The sequence below is a fragment of the Schistocerca americana genome, chromosome 3, assembly GCF_021461395.2.
Source record: "Schistocerca americana isolate TAMUIC-IGC-003095 chromosome 3, iqSchAmer2.1, whole genome shotgun sequence".
In the NCBI taxonomy this organism is placed as follows: domain Eukaryota; kingdom Metazoa; phylum Arthropoda; class Insecta; order Orthoptera; family Acrididae; genus Schistocerca; species Schistocerca americana.
The window spans coordinates 151,522,178-151,545,340 of NC_060121.1; the positions used below are offsets into that span (position 1 = coordinate 151,522,178).

At 43.6% G+C, this 23,163-nt stretch overlaps 1 long non-coding RNA gene and 1 pseudogene across 1 annotated transcript in view; both read right to left on the bottom strand.

Annotated features, from left to right (window-relative positions):
- LOC124606807 overlaps positions 1-23,163 on the bottom strand; it is a 738,984-nt gene that overhangs the window by 399,615 nt on the left and 316,206 nt on the right. The window lies entirely within an intron of this gene.
- LOC124608942 lies at positions 5,120-5,237 on the bottom strand (annotated as a pseudogene).

Below are 23,163 nucleotides of genomic sequence, written 5' to 3' on the forward strand. Positions count from 1 at the left end.
GAGCCACCACCAGCTTTCACAGTGCTGCAAATGGTTTCCAAGCAACCGAACACAGTTATTTCCAGTCAATGATCGGTTCAGTTGGACCAGAGAACCCACCCCATTCCATGTAAGGACAGCCGACAACAGAATAGAGCCACCACCAGCTTTCACAGGGCTGCAAGTGGATTCCAAGTAACCGAACACAATTATTTCCAGTCAATGATAGGTTCAGTTGGACCAGAGAACCCACCCCATTCCATGTAAGGACAGCCCACACCAGAATGGAGCTACCGCCAGCTTTGACAGTGCTGCAAATGGTTTCCAAGTAACCGAACACAATTATTTCCAGTCAATGATAAGTTCAGTTGGACCAGAGAACCCACCCCATTCCATGTAAGGACAGCCCACACCAGAATGGAGCTACCGCCAGCTTTGACAGTGCTGCAAATGGTTTCCAAGTAACCGAACACAATTATTTCCAGTCAATGATAGGTTCAGTTGGACCAGAGAACCCACCCCATTCCATGTAAGGACAGCCCACACCAGAATGGAGCTACCGCCAGCTTTGACAGTGCTGCAAATGGTTTCCAAGTAACCGAACACAATTATTTCCAGTCAATGATAGGTTCAGTTGGACCAGAGAACCCACCCCATTCCATTTAAGGACAGCCCACACCAGAATGGAGCTACCACCAGCTTTGATAGCGCTGCAAATGGTTTCCAAGTAACCGAACACAATTATTTCCAGTCAATGATAGGTTCAGTTGGACCAGAGAACCCACCCCATTCCATGTAAGGACAGCCCACACCAGAATGGAGCTACCGCCAGCTTTGACAGTGCTGCAAATGGTTTCCAAGTAACCGAACACAATTATTTCCAGTCAATGATCGGTTCAGTTGGACCAGAGAACCCACCCCATTCCATTTAAGGACAGCCCACACCAGAATGGAGCTACCACCAGCTTTGACAGCGCTGCAAATGGTTTCCATGTAACCGAACGCAATTATTTCCAGTCAATGATAGGTTCAGTTGGACCAGAGAACCCACCCCATTCCATGTAAGGACAGCCCACACCAGAATGGAGCTACCGCCAGCTTTGACAGTGCTGCAAATGGTTTCCAAGTAACCGAACACAATTATTTCCAGTCAATGATAGGTTCAGTTGGACCAGAGAACCCACCCCATTCCATGTAAGGACAGCCCGCACCAGAATGGAGCCACCACCAGCTTTGACAGTGCTGCAAATGGTTTCCAAGTAACCGAACACAATTCTTTCCAGTCAATGATCGGTTCAGTTGGACCAGAGAACCCACCCCATTCCATTTAAGGACAGCCCACACCAGAATGGAGCTACCGCCAGCTTTGACAGTGCTGCAAATGGTTTCCAAGTAACCGAACACAATTATTTCCAGTCAATGATAGGTTCAGTTGGACCAGAGAACCCACCCCATTCCATTTAAGGACAGCCCACACCAGAATGGAGCTACCACCAGCTTTGACAGCGCTGCAAATGGTTTCCAAGTAACCGAACACAATTATTTCCAGTCAATGATAGGTTCAGTTGGACCAGAGAACCCACCCCATTCCATGTAAGGACAGCCCACACCAGAATGGAGCTACCGCCAGCTTTGACAGTGCTGCAAATGGTTTCCAAGTAACCGAACACAATTATTTCCAGTCAATGATAGGTTCAGTTGGACCAGAGAACCCACCCCATTCCATGTAAGGACAGCCCACACCAGAATGGAGCCACCGCCAGCTTTGACAGTGCTGCAAATGGTTTCCAAGTAACCGAACACAATTATTTCCAGTCAATGATAGGTTCAGTTGGACCAGAGAACCCACCCCATTCCATGTAAGGACAGCTCACACCAGAATGGAGCTACCGCCAGCTTTGACAGTGCTGCAAATGGTTTCCAAGTAACCGAACACAATTATTTCCAGTCAATGATAGGTTCAGTTGGACCAGAGAACCCACCCCATTCCATGTAAGGACAGCCCACACCAGAATGGAGCTACCGCCAGCTTTGACAGTGCTGCAAATGGTTTCCAAGTAACCGAACACAATTATTTCCAGTCAATGATAGGTTCAGTTGGACCAGAGAACCCACCCCATTCCATGTAAGGACAGCCCGCACCAGAATGGAGCCACCACCAGCTTTGACAGTGCTGCAAATGGTTTCCAAGTAACCGAACACAATTATTTCCAGTCAATAATCGGTTCAGTTGGACCAGAGAACCCACCGCATTCCATGTAAGGACAGCCCACACCGGAATGGAGCCACCACCCACTTCACAGTGCCTCGTTGACAACTCGGCTCCATGGTTGCGTGTGGTCTGCGCCATACTCTAACTCTACCGTCAGCTCTAACCAACTGAAATCGGGACCCATCTAACCAGGCCACAGTTTTCCAGTCGAGTAGGGCCCAGCCAATATGGTCGCGAGCCCAGGAGGGGTGCCGCAGGCGATGTCGCGCTATTAGCAATGGCACTAGCGTCTGTCGTCTGCTGTCGTTAACACTAAATTTGGCTACACTGTCCAGACGTATACGTTCGTTGTACGTCCAACATTCACTTCTCCGTTTATTTTACGCAGTGTTGCTTGTCTGTTAGCACTGACAACTCCACCCAAAAGCCACTGCTCTGGGTGGTTATGTGAAGGCCGTCGGCCACTGCGTTGTCCATGGTGAGATGTTATACCTGAAATTTGGTATTCTCGGGATACCTGGCACTATGCATTTTGGAGTACTGGATTCCCTAACGACTTCCGGAATGGGATGTCCCGTGGATCTAGCTCCAACTACCACTCTGCGTTCAAAGTCTATTAATTCTCGTTGTACGGCCATAATCACGTCGCAATCCTTTTCACAAGAACACCTAAGTACAAATGACGGCTGTCCTAATGCATTGCACTTTTATACATTGTACACGCGATACTGCCGCCAACTGTGAATGTGCATCTTGTTGTCCCATGACTTTTGTCACCTCAGATTCCCTACCGTGTCACGTACCCGCAACGCCACCAGGCAAGCACTCGACAAAACATAAAAACACGTACAACCGTCCTTATGATTTTATTATTTTGTCGCTACCAGTTTCGACACTTCATTGCGTCATCTTCAGGCAATAAAGCGTCGAAACTGGTAGCGACAAAATACATTATTGGCCATTAAAATTGCTACACCAAGAAGAAATGCAGATATTAAACGGGTATTCATTGGACAAATATATTATACTAGGATTGACATGCCATTACATTTTCACGCAATTTGGGTGCATACATCCTGAGAAATCAGTACCCAGAACAACCACCTCTGGCCGTAATAACGGCCGTGATACGCCTGGGGATTGACTCAAACAGAGCTTGGATGGCGTGTACAGGTACAGCTGCCAATGCAGCTTCAACACGATACCACAGTTCATCAAGAGTAGTGACTGGCGTATTGTGACGAGCCAGCTGCTCGGCCACCATTGACCACACGTTTTCAGTTGGTGAGAGATCTGGAGAATGTGCTGGCCACGGCAGCAGTCGAACATTTTCTGTATCCAGAAAGGCCCGTACAGGATCTGCAACATGCGGTCGTGCATTATCCTGCTGAAATGTACGGTTTCGCAGGGATCGAATGAAGAGTAGAGCCACGGATCGTAACACATCTGAAATGTAACGACCACTGTTCAAAGTGCCGTCAATGCGAACAAGAGGTGACCGAGACGTGTAACCAATGGCACCTCATACCATCACGCCGGGTGATACGCCACTATGGCGATGACGAATACACGCTTCCAATGTGCGTTCACCGCGATGTCGCCAAACACGGATGCGACCATCATGATGCTGTAAACGGATCCTGGATTCATCCAAAAAAATGACATTTTGCAATTCGTGCAACCAGGTTCGTCGTTGAGTACAACATCGCAGGCGCTCCTGTCTGTGATGTAGCGTCAAGGGTAACCGCAGCCATGGTCTCCGAGCTGATAGTCCATGCTGCTGCAAACGTCGTCGAACTGTTCGTGCAGATGGTTGTTGTCTTGCAAACGTCCCCGTCTGTTGACTCAGGAATCGAGACGTTCCTGCACGATCCGTTACAGCCATGCGGATAAGATGCCTGTCATCTCGACTGCTAGTGATACGAGGCCGTTGGGATGCAACACGGCGTTCCGTATTACCCTCCTGAACCCATCGATTCCATATTGTGCTAACAGTCATTGGATCTCGACCAACGCGAGCAGCAATGTCGCGATACGATAAACCGCAATCGCTATAGGCTACAATCCGACGTTTATCAAAGTCGGAAACGTGATGGTACGCATTTCTCCTCCTTACACGTGGCATCACAACAACGTTTCACGAGGCAACGCCGGTCAACTGCTGTTTGTGTATGAGAAATCGGTTGGAAACTTTCCTCGTGTCAGCACGTTATAGGTGTCGCCACCGGCGCCAACCTTGTGTGAATGCTCTGAAAAGCTAATCATTTGCATATCACAGCATCTTCTTCCTGTCGATTAAATTTCGCGTCTGTAGCACGTCACCTTCGTGGTGTAGCAATTTTAATGGCTAGTAGTGTAATTAAATCAGAAGGACGACCGTAGGTGTTTTTATTTTTTGTCGATAGTAAACGGTCGTCGTCTCAGAGTCATTTTGCCAACAGTATTTGGACATACAAAAGGCAAACATTCAGTCGCGCGACGGGCAGTGTTCATAATGTTTTGTTTCATCTGTTAGATGAAGGAGTGGATGTTAAGTGGCTGGTGATGCTGCAGAGTAGGTGTCGCCGGCATTTCGGCAAAATTACGCACAGAAGGAGCACAAACGAACCCTGTCCGCAATCTCCTCGGTCCAAAAGTGGACAGGCGATAGTACACACGATACTGTACGGAGTGATGCAAGTTAAACGACGGAAACAATGATAGTAATCAAAAAAACTAAACTCCTCCCGAACGGGCCATGAAGGTCCAACGGTACTGACTGGCCGCCGTGTCATCCGCAGCTCATAGGTGTCACTGGATGCGGATATGGAGGGGGGTATGGTCAACACACAGCTCTCCCGGCCGTATGTCAGTTTCCGAGACCGGAGCCGCTACTCCTCAATCTAGTAGCTCCTCAGTTTGCCTCACAAGGGCTGAGTGCACCCCGCTTGCCAACAGCGCTCGGCAGATCGGATGGTCACCCATCCAAGTTCTAGCCCATCCGGACAGCGCTTAACTTCGGTGATCTGACGGGAACCGGTGTTACCGCTGCGGCAAGGCCGTTGGATAGTAATGTTAATAGTAACAATAATGATAATAATAAAGCGTCTTCGCCCCTTCGGGGTTTCTGAAGTGGCTATGAAGCACTACACAGCGTATATGTAGGCAAATCAGAAACACACAACTTTGACGCTGAATGGGTTGAGAAGCCTGAATCCCTCTTCCTGTGATATGTCTCCGTCAGAAAATTGCCAGCGTGGGCCACGAACACTGACCGACTTCACGCGCAGAGGCGCATGTGTCACGTTTTGGGCGTGCCATAAAGACACGCACGAGGGCTCCACATTTTCTGAATTGCGTTGCTTCATTAATTGTTTCTTTAATAAACCCACAGTGGCTTTTGTCCTTCCAGAACGCTAAGCTAGTGAACATCATATTTTCGACAGTGCCCCACAATTTAAAAAGCTATCTGCTCGAGCTGATACGTGAGCTTGTCAGGGTCAGCACTGTGTAACTGATAACTAGATTTGAACGTAAGGCCTTCCAAGCAGCGGTACTGGTGGCTAGTTCATTTTGCTCATTCGATATAATAGGGCAGTATTTCAGCAGGCGCTGGCTTCTCATATTAAGCTGTTTAGCGACATACATTTCACAATTCTCTCGCAATTCTCGGGAGGTACTGACTTCGCCTGACCTTTCGCCGTCGTCTGTTTTCTCCAGGTCTCATCCGTCACCTACTCACCCATTTCGTCCTCTTCCTACAGCACCTTCGAACACTGTCATAAAACGGAAACACAAACCCATTAGCCTCTTGTCCGCGGTACACTGGTAAACCTTCACACTTTTCAAAAATGCTGTTCCACTGAGATAGCAATACACAATTTCACTGTCCACATAATAGAGTATTTAAATAATAAAATGTCACCAATTGGAATTTTCTGTGACTTGTTCAAAGCATTTGATTGTGTGAACCATGACATTGTGTTACAGAAATTACAGTTATATGGTATAAATGGAATAGCATATGAGTGGTTCAAGTCGTACCTACAGAAAAGGAAGCAAAAAGTTTCCTTATATGGGTCAAGTGATTTAAGTAAGTTTGCCACTTCATACAACTGGGGTGAAATTACATTAGGTGTTCCACAGGGTTCAATCATGGGTTCCCTTCTGTTCTTGATATATGCTAACGACCTCCATTCCTATCTGAAACAGGAAGCTGTTTGCTGATGATACAAGCATCATTATTAATCCGGTAAAAGAAACTCCATTTGAAAATGACACAAATAAGGTCTTCGGAAAAGTCATTAATCGGTTTTCTGCAAATGGGCTTGCCCTAAACTTTGAAAAATCACAGTACATCCAATTTTCTGCTGCAAAAAGTACAGTTCCTTCAATACATGTAACACATCAACAGAAGTCAGTAGACAGGGCAGAGTTTTTGGGTGTACACATGGATGAGAATCTTAATTGGAAAATCCATATTTTGGATCTTCTAAAGCGACTAGACTCAGTAACTTTTGCAATCACAATAATTGCCAATTCTGAGGATATAGAAATTAGTAAGCTAAAATACTTTGCACACTTTCACTCTCTGATGTCATACGGAATAATATTTTGGGGTAACTCCACATTTAGACAAAAAATATTCACTGCTCAAAAGAAAGTGGTTAGAATGATGTGTGGGGTTCATAATCGCACGTCTTGTAGGCATCTTTTTAAAAGATTGGGAATTCTTACAACAGCCTCACAGTACATTTACTCACTAATGAAATTTGTTAACAAAAACGTGGACTAGTTTAAAAACAACAGTGACATTCATGATTATAATACCAGAAAAAAGAAAGACTTACACTATCCTTTACTCAACCTATCTTTGGCACAGAAAAGGGTAAAATATGCTGCTACAAAATTTTTCGACAAATTGGCAGATGAAATAAAATGACCGACAGACAGCAGTAATAGCTTTAAAAATAAACTGAAATCATATGTTCTTGACAACTCCTTCTATACCACAGATGAATTCTTGAATAGGAATAAATAAATCTATAAATATAGTATATGCATTTTGTGCCATTTAAGGTAATGGGGTAAATAACAGAAATATTAATCCTTAAATATGTATTGTAATATATACATATTAAAAAATCTTGTTTCATATGTGCATTTCTTGTGCACTTGGCGCGTTCCTCATCATAACGGCTACCGTACCATGCAATTGTTCAATGGAAAACGCAACTAACTAACTAATTTATGTCCTTTCTTCTATCCGCCTCCGTGCCTCCTTGTCCACCATCTCCCGCCGGAACTTCAACCAACTTCCTATAGTCAAGCATGACTTTAATCCCGATGTTTAAACCGACCACTGCCCCCTGCAACATTGGATGCCTGGTGGCGTTGCGGTCACGTGACGCGGCAACTGAAGCATGCAAGCGGAGCAAACACGAACTGGCGATTATCCTAGCGAAGATACGGGCTGCAGATGGGAAATACATTGATATAAGATTATTACACAGAGCCTGTGAATGGGTATCTCGAAAACGGCGAAGTTGGTCGAATGTTGACGTGCTGCTGTCGTGAGCATCTACGGAAAGAGCTACGACAGTGAAACTACCACTCGGCGCTCAATGGTTGGACATGCGAGACTCTTCACACAACGTTGGGTTCAGATGCTTGTCTACTTTATAAAGTAGGATAGATGGTGATCTGTGGCACTTCTGCCTAAAGAGCACAACGTTGGCGTACGCCAGGTGTTTCGGAGTACACCGTTCACCGTACATTGCAACGTGGAACTCAGCAGCAGACCAGCCCTAACCGTGGGATCCGCATCAGGTGGGACTGACGGATGACATCGAAAAAGTACAAAGAAGAGCAGCTCATTTTGTATTATCGCAAAATAGGGGAGATAGTGTCACAGACATGATACGTGAATTGGAGTGGCAATCATTAAAACAAAGGCATTTTTCGCTGCGACCGGTTCTCCTCATGAAATTTCGATCACCAGTTTTCTCCTCCGATTGCGAAAACATTCTGTTGGCACCCATCTACACAAATAGAAATGATCATCACGATAAAATAATAGAAACCAGGGCTCACACAGAAAGATTTAAGTGCTCGTTTTTCCCGCGTGCCGTTTGAGAGTGGAATGGTAGAGAGACAGCTTGAAGGTGGTTCACTGAACCCTCTGCCAGGCACTTTACTGTGAATAGCAGAGAATTCACGTAGATGTAGATGCTGACCCAACGACATCGTCCATTACGATTGCACTGTGCACGGGGCCATCGGGATTCGACCGCCGATCAAGAAACATGTCAGCTCTGCGGGTGAACCACATAGGTCGATAGTCGTCTCCGCAAACGCCGTCATTTGAGGTGAACGACGACTCGAAACGCGCAGCGTGCCACGGACGCAGGCTGCTAGAGGCAGTATTATGCTACGAGAGACATTCTCCTGAACTTGCATGGGGCCTGTGGTTGTAGTCGAAAGACGCGCTGACAGCTGCCAACCACCTGCATTCCTTCATGCTTGATGTCTTCCCCGACGGCGATGTCATCTTTCAGCAGGATAATTGTCTGTGTCCCGGAGCCAGAAGCGTGCACAGTGGTCTGAGGAGCATTATGGTGAACATCGGATACATGATGAGCGTGTGTGTGAATTCCTATGGGACCAAACTGCTGAGGTCACCGGCCCCTAGACTTACACACTACTTAAACTAACTTATATATGTGATGTCTCGGCGACCAAATTCGCCTAGCGGGAATCATACGGAACCAATCTGGGTCGCTATCTGGCGGCATCACCGCGTTCGCAAATCAGCGGCCCATTATTTACGCGGATCATATGACCTATGCGTAGACATCTAATGCCACGTATCTCCATAAACCTACCAACGTACTGTCGTATCCCTGATACGCAGAATCAGTGATGTATTTCGTTCCGAAGACGGACGAACAAGCTATTAAACAGGTCATCATGATGTTTTGGCTCTTCAGAGTATTACCTTCTTACCAGCTATAGCCAACAATGCCTCTCCTGTCGACGGTCTCAGTGTATCTACATCCATACTCTGCAAGCCACCTGACAGTGTGTGGCGGAGGGTACCTTGAGTACCTCTATCGGTTATCCCTTCTATTCCAGTCTCGTATTGTTCGTGGAACGAAAGATTGTCGGTATGCCTCTGTGTGGGCTCTAATCTCTCTGATTTTATCCTCATGGTCTCTTCGCGAGATATACGTAGGAGAGAGCAATATACTGCTTGACTCCTCGATCTTCGGTGAAGTTATGTTCTCGAAACTTCAAAAAAAAAACCGTACCGAGCTACTGAGCGTCTCTCTTGCAGAGTCTTCCACTGGAGGTTATCTATCATCTCCGTAACGCTTTCGCAATTACTAAATGATCCTGTAACGAAGCGCGCTGCTCTCCGTTGGATCTTCTCTATCTCTTCTTTCAACCCTATCTGGTACGGATCCCACACAGGTGAGCAGTATTCAAGCAGTGGACGAACAAGTGTACTGAAACCTACTTCCTTTGTTTTCGGATTGCATTTCCCTACGATTCTTCCAATGAATCTGGCATCTGCTTTACCGACGATCAACTTTATATGATCATTCCATTTTAAATCACTCCTAATGCCTACTCCCAGATAATTTGTGGAATTAACTGCTTGCTGGCCTGCTATATTGTAGCTAAATGATAAAGGATCTTTCTTTCTATATATTCGCAGCACACTACACTTGTCTACATTGAGATTCAATTGGCATTCCCTGCACCATGCGTTAATTCGTTGCAGGTCCTCCTGCATTTCAGTACTATTTTCCACTGTTACAACCTCTCGTTATACCACAGCATCATCCGCCAAAAGCTTCAGTGAACTTCCGATGTTATCCATAAGGTCACTTATATATATTGTGAACAGCAACTGTCCTACGACACTCCCCTGCGACACACCTGAAATCACTCTTACTTCGGAACACTTCTCTCCATTGAGAAATGCTGCGTTCTGTTATCTAGGAACTCTTCAATCAAGTCACACAATTGGTCTGATAGTCCATATGCTCTTACTTTGTTCATTAAACGACTGTGGGGAACTGTATCAAACGCCTTGCAGAAGTCAAGAAACACGGCATCTACCTGAGAACCAGTGTCTGTGGCCCTCTGAGTCCCGTGGCCGAATAGCGCGAGCTGGGTTTCACACGATCATCTTTTTCGAAACCCATGCTGAGTCCTACAGAGTAGATTTCTGGTTTCCAGAAATGTCATTATACTCGAACATAATACGTGTTCCAAAATTCTACAACTGATCGACGTTAGAAATATAGGTCTATAGTTCTGCACATCTGTTCGACGTCCCTTCTTGAAAACGGGGATGACCTGTGTCCTTTTCCAATCTTTTGGAATGCTATGCTCTTCTAGAGACCTACGGTACACCGCTGCAAGAAGGGGGCCAAGTTCCTTCGTACTCTGTGTAAAATCGAACTGGTATCCCATCAGGTCCAGCGGCCTTTCCTGTTTTGAGCGATTTTAATTGTTTTTCTATCCCTCTGTCATCTATTTCGACATCTACCATTTTGTCATCTCTGCGACAGTCTACAGAAGGAACTGTATTCTCTCGTTTCTGTCGCTCTTTCACTTTTCACTCACCCTCAGGCGGCTCTTTAAACTTTCTAAAGCTCCACATTCGATATAATGGAATCATCCTTTCACCTACATCGCAAACATTATACTTTTCAAAAACCATCACCTTCATCACATCGTAACAGACACTCCGTATAGTATACGTCTCCGATCCATCTTTCAGAAAGTTCTCATCTAAGTATTTTTTTTTTATTACGAGGAATCTAACAGAATCCTCTAAGTCCAAGTCTAATCATTTCGTCACTCTCTCTGTTTTTTTTTTTTTTTTTAAACAGCTTCTGTGAGACCATCCAAGCCAAAGCTATTTGGCCATAAAACGAGTGAGTTCATGGTTTACAGAACGACGAATAGATAATTTATAAACAAATGAAACTAAGAAAATGATAAAACACGAAAAAATTTCGGGAGGGATTATACAAATAAGTAACACATCGCAGAAAAAGTTATTCACTACTGCGAGGCCGTGCCTTACAGAGCAGACTGTGATTGCGACAAGCAAACCCTTGAACATGAATTTGAACGTTTGCGGTTTATCAGTATTTTTCAATTCTGCTGGGAGCCTACTGAAAATTAAAATTATTGCACACAACTTCCTGTACTATGCTCAAGGAAGTGCAGTTCTTTCTTGCGTCCAGTGTTCTCGCTATGAATGGTGCAGTTTTTTCCTCACTAAGTCAATACTGTTAATGACAAATTGAACGGTAGGATGTATGTACAGTTTCGTAAGTCACTATCACGTCATCGATGCCTGCCTTTTCCACCCGTTTTTCTGTTAGTTCTTGGTATGCCCTGCATGCAGCACTCCATTACTCATTGGGCAAACCTCAATTTTTTGGCTGTCTGCGCATTTAATGCCTATGTTCTACTTCCTTAAGTTATACTGCGGAGAATATACACTGGTTATTGACTTTCATGTCTGAGCTACACAGGGAACCACCTCCTCAGTAAAGCAATCAGTTTTTCAAATTAACTCCAATCCATTTTTATTCTCCTGTACATTTCTTTAAAGTGTGTTTTTCCAGTTATCGTAAGTATACAAGTACATTACTTTGGCTTTACTCGAATTAATTTTGAGGCCTACAGGTATACTTGCTATGTTCAATTCGCCTATCCTTTGCTGAAGGTCTTCCGATCGGAAACAAATTCCATAGTGTCATCTGCAAATCAAAGATGGTTCAAGATAAGCTCAATTCATGCGCATTCCTTCTACATTCTAGCTCGATGATCTGAAGACCTTACCCATGGTTGCAGATACTAGTTTCGGTGAAATGGACTCACCTTACCTGAATCAGTTCCAAACACCTCACTATCCTGATTTAATCGAACGGAAGCTACAGGTTCTTGAATATATCAACCAACAAACTTACATACGTACATTCTGCTCCTTGCCTCCGAAGTGCCGCCAGAACAGACTTTCTTGTGGCAGAGCAAACCCCGTCTCATATGTCTATGAATCGCATAGAAAGTGATAACTGATATTCATTACTTCTTTCCGTAACTTGGGTGACTATCAGTAGATGGTCCATTGAGCTATAACCACGACTCGACCATTAATCGCGTAGTAAGGCGACGTTCGTTTCACGAACGTCGCACACTGCGAATTACTTTTTCAATATCTGCCACCAAAATGTAATTAAAACTAGAATAAATAAAATGTAACAAAACGAAAATGCGGCATCATTTAGGTAACATAAAAACGTAATTTTCGCGGTTCTCAGAATGAAATATATATCGTCCGTGAATATGAGTGTGTTAATTAGGTTCCGATTATGGAATACGGTTCTGAATCGTTGAAATGTATCAAGGCAGCGGAGCGCTTTTGCGAATTTCATTCATTACGAAGCTTGATTCAGTATTTAATCTCTAAAACCCAGGCAATAATGTTGTCATTTTTCATTTGTGTAACTCACCTGTGATCATTTACTATCTAATAACAAGCTTTATTTGTTTCTTTTCTTGAGGTAGATAATAGAGACAATTGACTGAATTTTCAATTAAAGTACTTTAATCTCTTCAATTATAATTTTAATTTCAAATATGCATTTTATTAACGTAGTCAATTGAATCTGAAGATCTCTTGTCCTGACAAATTCACAAAACGAATGTTTGCTTCTAGCTTTCTGTTCTTTAGTTGTTAGTGACTTAATTACCATGTTATTGAAATGTTGTGTTTCGAAAGGTAAAGTTGGAATTTAAAGAGAGAAAATATAAGCAATCCGTTATTAAAGATGTGATCAAACCTACTGGTCGTACGTATATCACCACAGCATTACCTACAAATGTTATCTTTGGCTCCTTTTACTGCAATGTAAGTCCTTCGTCGATAGGCATCAAATGGAAGTGACCGATGATTACGAACCCAACGAAAGCAACGATAATGTAATATACATATATAATATATGTATATAAACGGGGCGATCGTAATATTTAACAATTAGTGTTAGTTACGTTGGTTTCAGCATCTAATAACGAGCGTTACTACATCTACTACACAAACATTTTTTTCGGCACTTCCGATAATCAAACAACCAGCATAGAACAACCCGGCACTTTAGAAAACGAAACCCAGCATTAAAAAAAATAATAAAAATAAAAAAGCTTTGGAAATATCTTTGATGTGAAACAACATGCACGCTGCATATTTCGGTATTACGAAAGTATAGATTCGAATTCGACCAAACACAGCACGTTAGTTTTCGAGGCACTGAAATCGAGATCGCGGTGCCCTCTTGTAAGCCAGGCATAGATTACGTCACGTGATCTCGCCAGGCGATGACAACAGATATTCAGAACATTGGACACGTGACGTAGCCAGCCAATAGCAACATCACTGTTAAGTAGCACGAACACACAAATAGGAAAAGTTCATGGTTTAAATTAATATGCATAGTGTAGGTACAAGAAAAGCTAAGCTTTCACATATAATATCGGATTCGAAGATTAATAAGCTACAAGAGAACCTAGGCTTTCACGTGTAATATTGGTCATTTTTGTGTGTGTTACGTTTCAAGATACATCACATAAATGTGCCAGTAAGATTTAAAATAATGGAAAAAGTCTTGTCTTCTTGGCTCGAAATTATCAAAGTGTTACGTTTCAAAAGAGAGTCAGGCGCCCTGTGATTTAAGGAATTCATCGCGCATTCTCACACGTGACATAATTTCATTTTACGTAAAAGGAAATTTACTTTGAAAATAATTCTTTTCCAACCACCATTCGCAATATTTTCTCGAGACCTGTTAGAAATAGGTTCGTTTCAGCAGTTGCCAGAGAGCGCCAGAAAACAGGCGTTAATGTGCGTGCGCAGCTACGATGACGTAGGAACCCTGTGTGTTCGCACGTATAAAGCATTAACAGATCTTACATTAAGTCATAAAAGAAACATGACATAAGAGCGTACTCCAAGAGCATCACAATTTCGTAAACCATACTGAAATGCATAATTCGGCAAAAAGTCCATATTCGTATGTCCAGATTCACAATGAAGTGGGTCCCCTTTTCAGTGTTGTTTTCGGGATGTAAATTTTCTTTGAGTACCAGTACTGTACTATCTCATGTTTGGTTCTTTCCTGTGGCACGATACCATACACGCCAGAAGATGACTCAAATGCGCATGCGCATGAGTCCACTGGCAACTGGACAAACGAACCTAATGTAAACAGCTGTGACGTCAGGCTCATCGGAAGCAGAATGGTCCGGCACAAAGTTTTAATCTGCCAGGAAGTTTCATATCAGTGCACACTCCGCTGCAAAGTGAAAATCTCATTCTGAAAACATGCCCTACGTTGTGGTCTGAAAATATCCCCTAGGCTGTGGCTAAGCCATGTCTTCGTAATATCCTTTCTTTCTGGAGTGCTAGTTCTGCAAGGTTTGCAGGAGAGCTTCTGTAAAGTTTGGAAGGTAGGAGACGAGGTACTGGCAGAAGTACAGCTGTGAGGAGGGGGCGTGAGTCGTGCTTGGGTAGCTCAGATGGTAAAGCACTTGCCCGCGAAAGGCAAAGGTCCCGAGTTCGAGTCTTGGTCCGGCACACAATTTTAATCCGCCAGGAAGTTTCACATCGAAAGCAGTTTGTTGTTACGAAATAGTGCATAGTCTTCGTCCTAAGGCGTATGACACACTATACTGTTGGCAGACGCTTGCGAGTGCACCGTGTTTTGTTGTTACAACTGCCGCATTTTCTTTGCAACTAAAGTTTCATTCTGCTTTTTTATTTCTCTCGTTTATGTTTTATTGCTGCAATATTACTCTTCAGTAGCGGGATGCAGTGATATTCTTTGTTAAGAGTATCAGTTGTTATCAGTCAAAATTACAAAAATTTAACTGAAAACGAAAAAATGAAAAATTCTCGGGTTTTTCCCGGATTTGCCGGTTGTCCCGTGGCGTATACACCCTGTTAATGTAATGATGATGGCCACGACGACTACGACAATGCATTCTCAAATTGTCGTTAACTAGCAAGTAAGAGAAGTATTTAAAAATTCGTGGCACTATCTCACTTTTAAGTCGTAAACACGTGTTACATGTACGTCCAGAGAGGCGCCTTCATTATCTTGTCTGCAGTTTGTTTAATATTTTACCGTTGTAAAATTGTAAATATTTTCAATTGAAATAAGATCATTGTCTGAAGGTTTCCAGCCTCCACAGTAAGTGACCGAAAATCCGTTTTTTTAATGTCTTGTGCCACGTGACAGCGTTGTCTCCCAATCTACATCTACATCTACATTTATACTCCGCAAGCCACCCAACGGTGTGTGGCGGAGGGCACTTTATGTGCCACTGTCGTTACCTCCCTTTCCTGTTCCAGTCGCGTATGGTTCGCGGGAAGAACCACTGCCGGAAAGCCTCCGTGCGCGCTCCAATCTCTCTAATTTTACATTCGTGATCTCTTCGGGAGCTATAAGTAGGGGGAAGCAATATATTCCATACATCATCCAGAAACGCACCCTCTCGAAACCTGGACAGCAAGCTACACCGCGATGCAGAGCGCCTCTCTTGCAGAGTCTGCCACTTGAGGCCGGCCGGTGTGGCCGTGCGGTTCTAGGCACTTCAGTCTGGAACCACGTGACCGCTACGGTCGCAGGTTCGAATCCTGCCTCGGGCATGGATGTGTGCGCTGTCCTTAGCTTCGTTAGGTTTAAGCAGTTCTAAGTTCTAGGGGACTGATGACCTCAGATGTTAAGTCCCATAGTGGTCAGAGCCATTTGAACCATTTTCTGGGAGTTTGCAAAACATCTCCGTAACGCTACCACGCTTACCAAATAACCCTGTGACGAAACGCGCCGCTCTTCTTTGGATCTTCTCTATCTCCTCTGTCAACCCGAACTGGTACGGATCCCACACTGATGAGCAATACTCAAGTATAGGTCGAACGAGTGTTTTGTACGCCACCTCCTTTGTTAATGGACTACATTTTCTGAGGACTCTTCCAATGAATCTCCTGGCACCCGCCTTACCAACAATTAATTTTATATGATCATTCCACTTCAAATCGTTCCGTACGCATATTCCCAGATATTTTACAGAAGTAATTGCTACCAGTGTTTGTTCCGCTATCATATAATCATACAATAAAGGATCCTTCTTTCTATGTATTCGCAAAACATTACATTTGTCTTGTTAAGGGTCAGTTGCCACTCTCTGCACCAAGTGACTATCCGCTGCAGATCTTCCTGCATTTCGCTGCAATTTTCTAATGCTGCAACTTCTCTGTATGCTACAGCATCATCCGCGAAAAGCCGCATGGAACTTCCGACCCTGTCTACTAGGTCATTTAAATATATTGTGAAAAGCAATGGTCCCATAACACTCCCCTGTGGCACGCCAGAGGTTACTTTAACGTCTGTAGACATCTCTCCTTTGAGAACAACATGCTGTGTTCTGTTTGCTAAAAGCTCTTCAATCCAGCCACACAGCTGGTCTGATATTCCGTAGGCTCTTACTTTGTTTATCAGGCAACAGTGCGGAACTGTATCGAACGCCTTCCGGATAGTCAAGGAAAATGGCATCTACCTGGGAGCCTGTATCTAATATTTTCTGGCTCTCATGAACAAATAAAGCGAGTTGGGTCTCACACGATCGCTGTTTTCGGAATCCATGTTGATTCCTACAGAGTAGATTCTGGGTTTGCAAAAATGACAGGAAACGAGAGCAAAAAACATGTTCTAAAGTTCTACAACAAATCTATGTCAGAGATGTTGTTGTTGTTGTGGTCTTCAGTCCTGAGACTGGTTCGAAGCAGCTCTCCATGCCACTCTATCCTGTGCAAGCTTCTTCATCTCCCAGTACGTACTGCAACCTACATCCTTCCGAATCTGTTTAGTGTATTCATCTTTTGGTCTCCCTCTACGATTTTTACTCTGCACGCTGCCCTCCAATACTAAATTGGTGATCCTTTGATGCCTCAGAACATGTCCTACCAACCGATCCCTTCTTCTAGTCGAGTTGTGTCACAAATTTCTCTTCTCCCCAATCCTATTCAATACCTCCTGATTAGTTATATGATCTACCCATCTAATCTTCATCATTCTTCTGAAGCACCACATTTCGAAAGCTTCTATTCTCTACTTGTCCAAACTAGTTATCGTCCATGTTTCACTTCCATACATGGCTACGCTCGATACAAATACTTTCAGAAACGACTTCCTGACACTTAAATCTATACTCGATGTTAACAAATTTCTCTTCTTCAGGAACGCTTTCCTTGCCACTGACAGTCTACAGTTTTTATTTTTTTATTTATTGTTCCGTGGGACCACATTTAGGAGAAGTCTCCATGGTCATGGAACGAGTCAATACATGAAATTATAACACGATTGTAGAAACAGATAAAATGAAATATAAGAAACATATTCAGGCGACAAGTCGTTGGTTTAAATAAAGAAAATCAAGAATGTAACACTGGAATTTGCTTAATTTTTTAGCTCTTCCAGGAGCTCCTCGACAGAATAGAAGGAGTGAGCCATGAGGAAACTCTTCAGTTTAGACTTAAAGGTGTTTGGGCTACTGCTAAGATTTTTGAGTTCTTGTGGTAGTTTATTGAAAATGGACGCAGCAGAATACTGCACTCCTTTCTGCACAAGAGTCAAGGAAGTGCATTCCACATGCAGATTTAATTTCTGCCTAGTATTAACTGAGTGAAAGCTGCTAGCTCTTGGGAATAAGCTAATATTGCTAACAACAAACGACATTAAAGAAAATACATACTGTGAGGGCAATGTCAAAATTCCCAGACTATTGAATAGGGGTCGACAAGAGGTTTTCGAACTTACACCATACATAGCTCGAACAGCCCGTTTTTGAGCCAAAAATACCCTTTTTGAATCAGAAGAATTACCCCAAAAAATAATACCATACGACATAAGCGTATGAAAATATGCGAAGTATACTACTTTTCGTGTTGAAATGTCACTTATTTCAGATACTGTTCTAATGGTAAATAAAGCGGCATTTAGTTTCTGAACAAGATCCTGAACATGGGCTTTCCACAACAGCTTACTATCTATCCGTATGCCTAGGAACTTGAACTGTTCCGTCTCGCTTATAACATGCCCATTCTCTCTGATTAAAATGTCAGTTCTTGTTGAATTGTGGGTTAGAAACTGTAAAAACTGAGTCTTACTGTGATTTAGCATCAAATTATTTTCCACAAGCCAGGCACTTATATCATGAACTACATTATTTGATAATGTTTCAATATTACACACAAGATCCTTCACTACCAAGGTGGTGTCATCAGCAAACAGAAATATTTTTGAATCACCTGTAATACTAGAAGGCATATCATTTACATAAATAAGAAACAGCAGTGGCCCCAGCACCGACCCTTGGGGAACGCCCCATTTAACAGTGCCCCATTGGGACTGAACATCATTACCACTCTCAATATTGCGGAGGATTACCTTCCGCTTTCTGTTCTTAAAGTAGGAGGCGAACCAATTGTAAGCTACTCCCCTTACTCCATAATGTTCCAACTTCTGCAGTAATATTTTGTGGTCAACACAGTCAAAAGCCTTCGTTAAATCAAAGAAAACACCTAACGTTCGCAACCTTGTATTTAATCCGTCCAAAACCTCACAGAGAAAAGAGACTATAGCATTTTCAGTTGTTAAGCCATTTCTAAAACCAAACTGTACATTTGACAGCAAATTATGTGAATTTAAATGCTGCAGTAACCTTGTATATACAACCCTCTCGATAACTTTAGCAAACACCGATGGCATAGAAATAGGTCTATAATTGTCAACATTATCCCTGTCTCCCTTTTTATAAAGTGGCTTCACTACCGAGTACTTTAATCGGTCAGGAAACCGACCACTCCTAAAGGAGAAGTTACTGATATGGCTAAGTACTGAGCTAACATACGTGGAACAATACTTCAGTATTCTGCTAGATACCCCGTCATATCCATGAGAGTTCTTGGTCTTTAGTGATTTAATTATTAACTCAATCTCCCTCTTGTCAGTATCATGGAGGAGCATTTCAGGTAACAGTCTCGGAACACTTTTTTCTAAGAGCGCTATATGATTCCCTGTTGGGACTAGGTTTCTATTTAGTTCACCTGCTATATTCAGAAAGTGATTATTAAGTACTGTACATATATGCGACTTATCAGTAACACGGACATCCCCACTACGCACTGATTCTATATTCTCGACCTGTCTCTGCAGACCAGCCACTTCCTTTACGACTGACCATATGGTTTTAATTTTATCCTGAGACTTAGCTATTCTATCTGCATACCACATACTTTTTGCCTTCCTAATAACTTTTTTAAGCACCTTACAATACTGTTTGTAATGGGCTGCTGCATTTAGATTTTGACTGTTTCTAACGTTTTGACATAATTGCCACTTTGTTCTACAAGATATTCTTATCCCTTTAGTCAGCCACGCAGGCTGCCTGTTTGTGCTAGTACCCTGTTTTGAACGTTCTAACGGAAAGCAACTTTCAAAGAGCACGAGAAAAGTCTTGAGGAAGGCATTATATTTATCGTCTACTGTATCAGCACTATAAACATCTTGCCACTCTTGTTCCTTGATAAGGTTTACAAAAGTCTGTACAGCAACTGGATCAGCTTTCCTAAAAAGTTGGTAACTATATTTAACATGTGTTGCAGCACAAAAATCTTTTGGACTTAAAATTTGTGCATCATGATCTGAAAGGCCATTCACCTTTTCGCTAACAGAATGCCCTTCTAATAATGACGAATGAACAAAAATATTGTCTATGGTTGTTCTACTGTTCCCTTGCACTCTCGTTGGAAAGAATACGGTTTGCATAAGATTATATGAATTAAGGAGGTCTACCAGCATCATTTTCCCTGCACAATCACTTACACAATTAATATTGAAGTCACCACATATAACTAACTTTTTGTATTTCCTATAAAGTGAACCAAGAACCTCCTCTAGCTTCAGCAAAAATGTTGTGAAATCGGAGTCTGGGGATCTATAAATAACAACAGTAAGAAGTTTAGCTCCACTAAATTTAACCACACCTGCACAACATTCAAACACCTTTTCAGTGCAGTACTTTGAAACATCAATTGACTCAAATGGGATACCGTTTTTCACATACATGGCTACTCCCCCACACCGAAAAGAGCTCCTAGAAAAGCTGCCAGCCAACCTGTATCCTGGTAAAGGAAGCCTCTGAATTATCTCCTTATTTAAGAAGTGTTCAGATATACCAATAATTTCAGAGTCAACATCTATAAGCAGTTCACTAACTTTATCTCTAATACCTTGTATATTTTGATGAAATATACTAATTCCCTCATTAATCGGATACCCAAGCTTTGTAGAAAGTGGTTTCTTTGTTAGAGAGACTTCCCTTAAGCAGGAATACCTATCAGCTGACTTGAATCTAAAAAAGGTACAGCTCTAACACCCACAACTACCAGAATTTTCCCATCCTCTCTGCTTCGACCATCATCAGTTATTTTGCTCCCCAAATAGCAAATCTCCTTTACTACTTTAAGTGTCTCATTTCCTAATCTAATTCCCTGAACATCACCCGACTTAGTTCGACTACATTCCATTATCCTCGTTTTGCTTTTGTTGACGTTGATCTTATATCCTCCTTTCAAGACACTGTCCATTCCGTTCAACTGCTCTTCCAAGTCCTTTGCTGTCTCTGACGGAATTACAATGTCGTCAGCGAACCTCAAATTTTTATTTCTTCTCCATGGATTTTAATTCCTACTCCGAACTTTTCTTTTGTTTCCTTTATTGCTTGCTCAATATACAGATTGAATAACATCGGGGATAGGCTACAACCCTGCCTCACTCCCTTCCCAACCACTGCTTCCCTTTCATACCCCCTCGACTCTTATAACTGCCATCTGCTTTCTGTACCAATTGTAAATAGCCTTTCGCTCCCTGTATTTTACCCCTGCCACCTTCAGAATTTGAAAGAGAGTATGCCAGTCAACATTGTCAATAGCTTTCTCTACGTCTACAAATGCTAGAAACGTATGTTTGCCTTTCCTTAATCTTTCTTCTAAGATAAGTCGTAGGGTCAGTATTGCCTCACGTGTTCCAACATTTCTACGGAATCCATGATACGCGAGCAAAAAACATGTTCTAAAATTCTACAACAGATCGATGTCAGAGATATAGGCCTATAGTTTTGCGCATCTGCTCGACGACCCTTCTTGAAAACTGGAACTACGTGTCCTCTTTTCCAAACTGTAGACGCCGCCGAGAGATACGCGATGTGCGTGACTGGGGGTCGGCAGTCGCTCAGACACGCAGCGCGCAGGCGCACGGCAGGTCAACGCCCCCGCGGGTTTCTTCGGTTTACAGTGTGCGCCGGTCTCCACTTAGCCGCTCCGGCGAAGCCATCCAGGATTGCACAAAAATGGAATGCAGCGCCGCGTTCTACTGCACAGCGCATAAAGGGCGGACGAAAAAGCCCGCCTTCGGCGGCGCGCGGTAGCAAGCGGGAGCGCGCTAAGGACGAGGCAGGGAGGGAGTTAGGGAGAAGGGGGATGGGCGGCGAGGCGGTAGGCGGGCGAGGAAGAAAATTACTCTTCCTGGAGGGGCCGAGTGGAGCGGTCCGCTTTCACAGGGCGGGGTCGTCTGCAAACACAGCCAGCGCTCTGTGTAAGGGCGGGCGGTGGCGGCGGCGGCGGCTGCCATTAAGACCCGACCTGGACCCGACGTCGCGGCGCGGGTTTTATTTCGAGAATGGAACGGCCGCTGGGGAGGGGAGGGGGCGGAGTGTGAGTGGGTGGTGGCGGGGGGGGGGGGGGGGGGGCGCTGCGGGTACAGAGGCGAGTCGCGGGCAAAGCTGCGCTGTGCAGTACTGTAGCATACGGCTGCTCCGGCAATTAACGCCGATGGGCGCCCAATTAACGAACGAGCCGTCCATCTTCAGCTCACATCGGCTCCGGTCTTGCTCTAATGCCGCCACATAGAAACAAGTACGCGGTCCTTTTAGAGGTCGTTGGCGCACGACGCATCCCGCCTCGGGCGCTTTTTGAAAATATTTTAGCTCATCCTTGTGAGATTTCGGAAAGCAGTTTCATATTCACGGAGAAGAAGTTTAAAAAACTTTAAGATCTGCCAGAGAGGGTAAACTGTTTCAGACATCAGTTGAAGACAGTGGACACTTTCTGGAAAAGATACTCTGACATGAAAAATTAATGGAAAACGACGGTAATGGTGCGTAGCGCGTAACAAAGCAAGACAGAGATATCCTACTTCCTTTTCTGCTACTGTTGCTACAAATTTTTGCTCTTTTCCGACCTGTGTATATTTGTGATAAATATACCGACTATATCTGGAATCTCCATATCCTTATCTGTGATTATTATGAATGATGGCCAGCTACACTGCTCTGTAAATTATTTTTATTTTATATCATCCACGATGAACCCATTTCAGCATGTTGCCAGTCATCAAGAGGTCTGTAAATACGCAAGTAAAAAGCACACCATCTTCAGGCCAGAAGTGGCCCATCGGGACCATCCGACAGCCGTGTCATCCTCAGTTGAGGATGCGGATAGGAGGGGCGTGTGGTCAGCACACCGCTCTCCCGGTCGTTATGATGGTTTTCTGTGACCGGAGCCGCTACTGTTCGGTCGAGTAGCTCCTCAATTGACATCACGAGGCTGAGTGCACCCCGAAAAATGGCAACAGCGCATAACTTCAGTGATCTCACCGGAACCGGTGTAGCCACTGCGGCAAGGCCGTTGCCCAAATAACGAGGATTTTAATATTATGGTCTGAAACTATGATCAGAAAAGCTATAATACACCGTTAGGTGTTTTTACCTTACGTGTAACATGGTTGCTGTCACGTTCTGTCTTTTTTAGAATAATTACTTTTTTCCTAGGTGTACAATGGAGATCTATATCT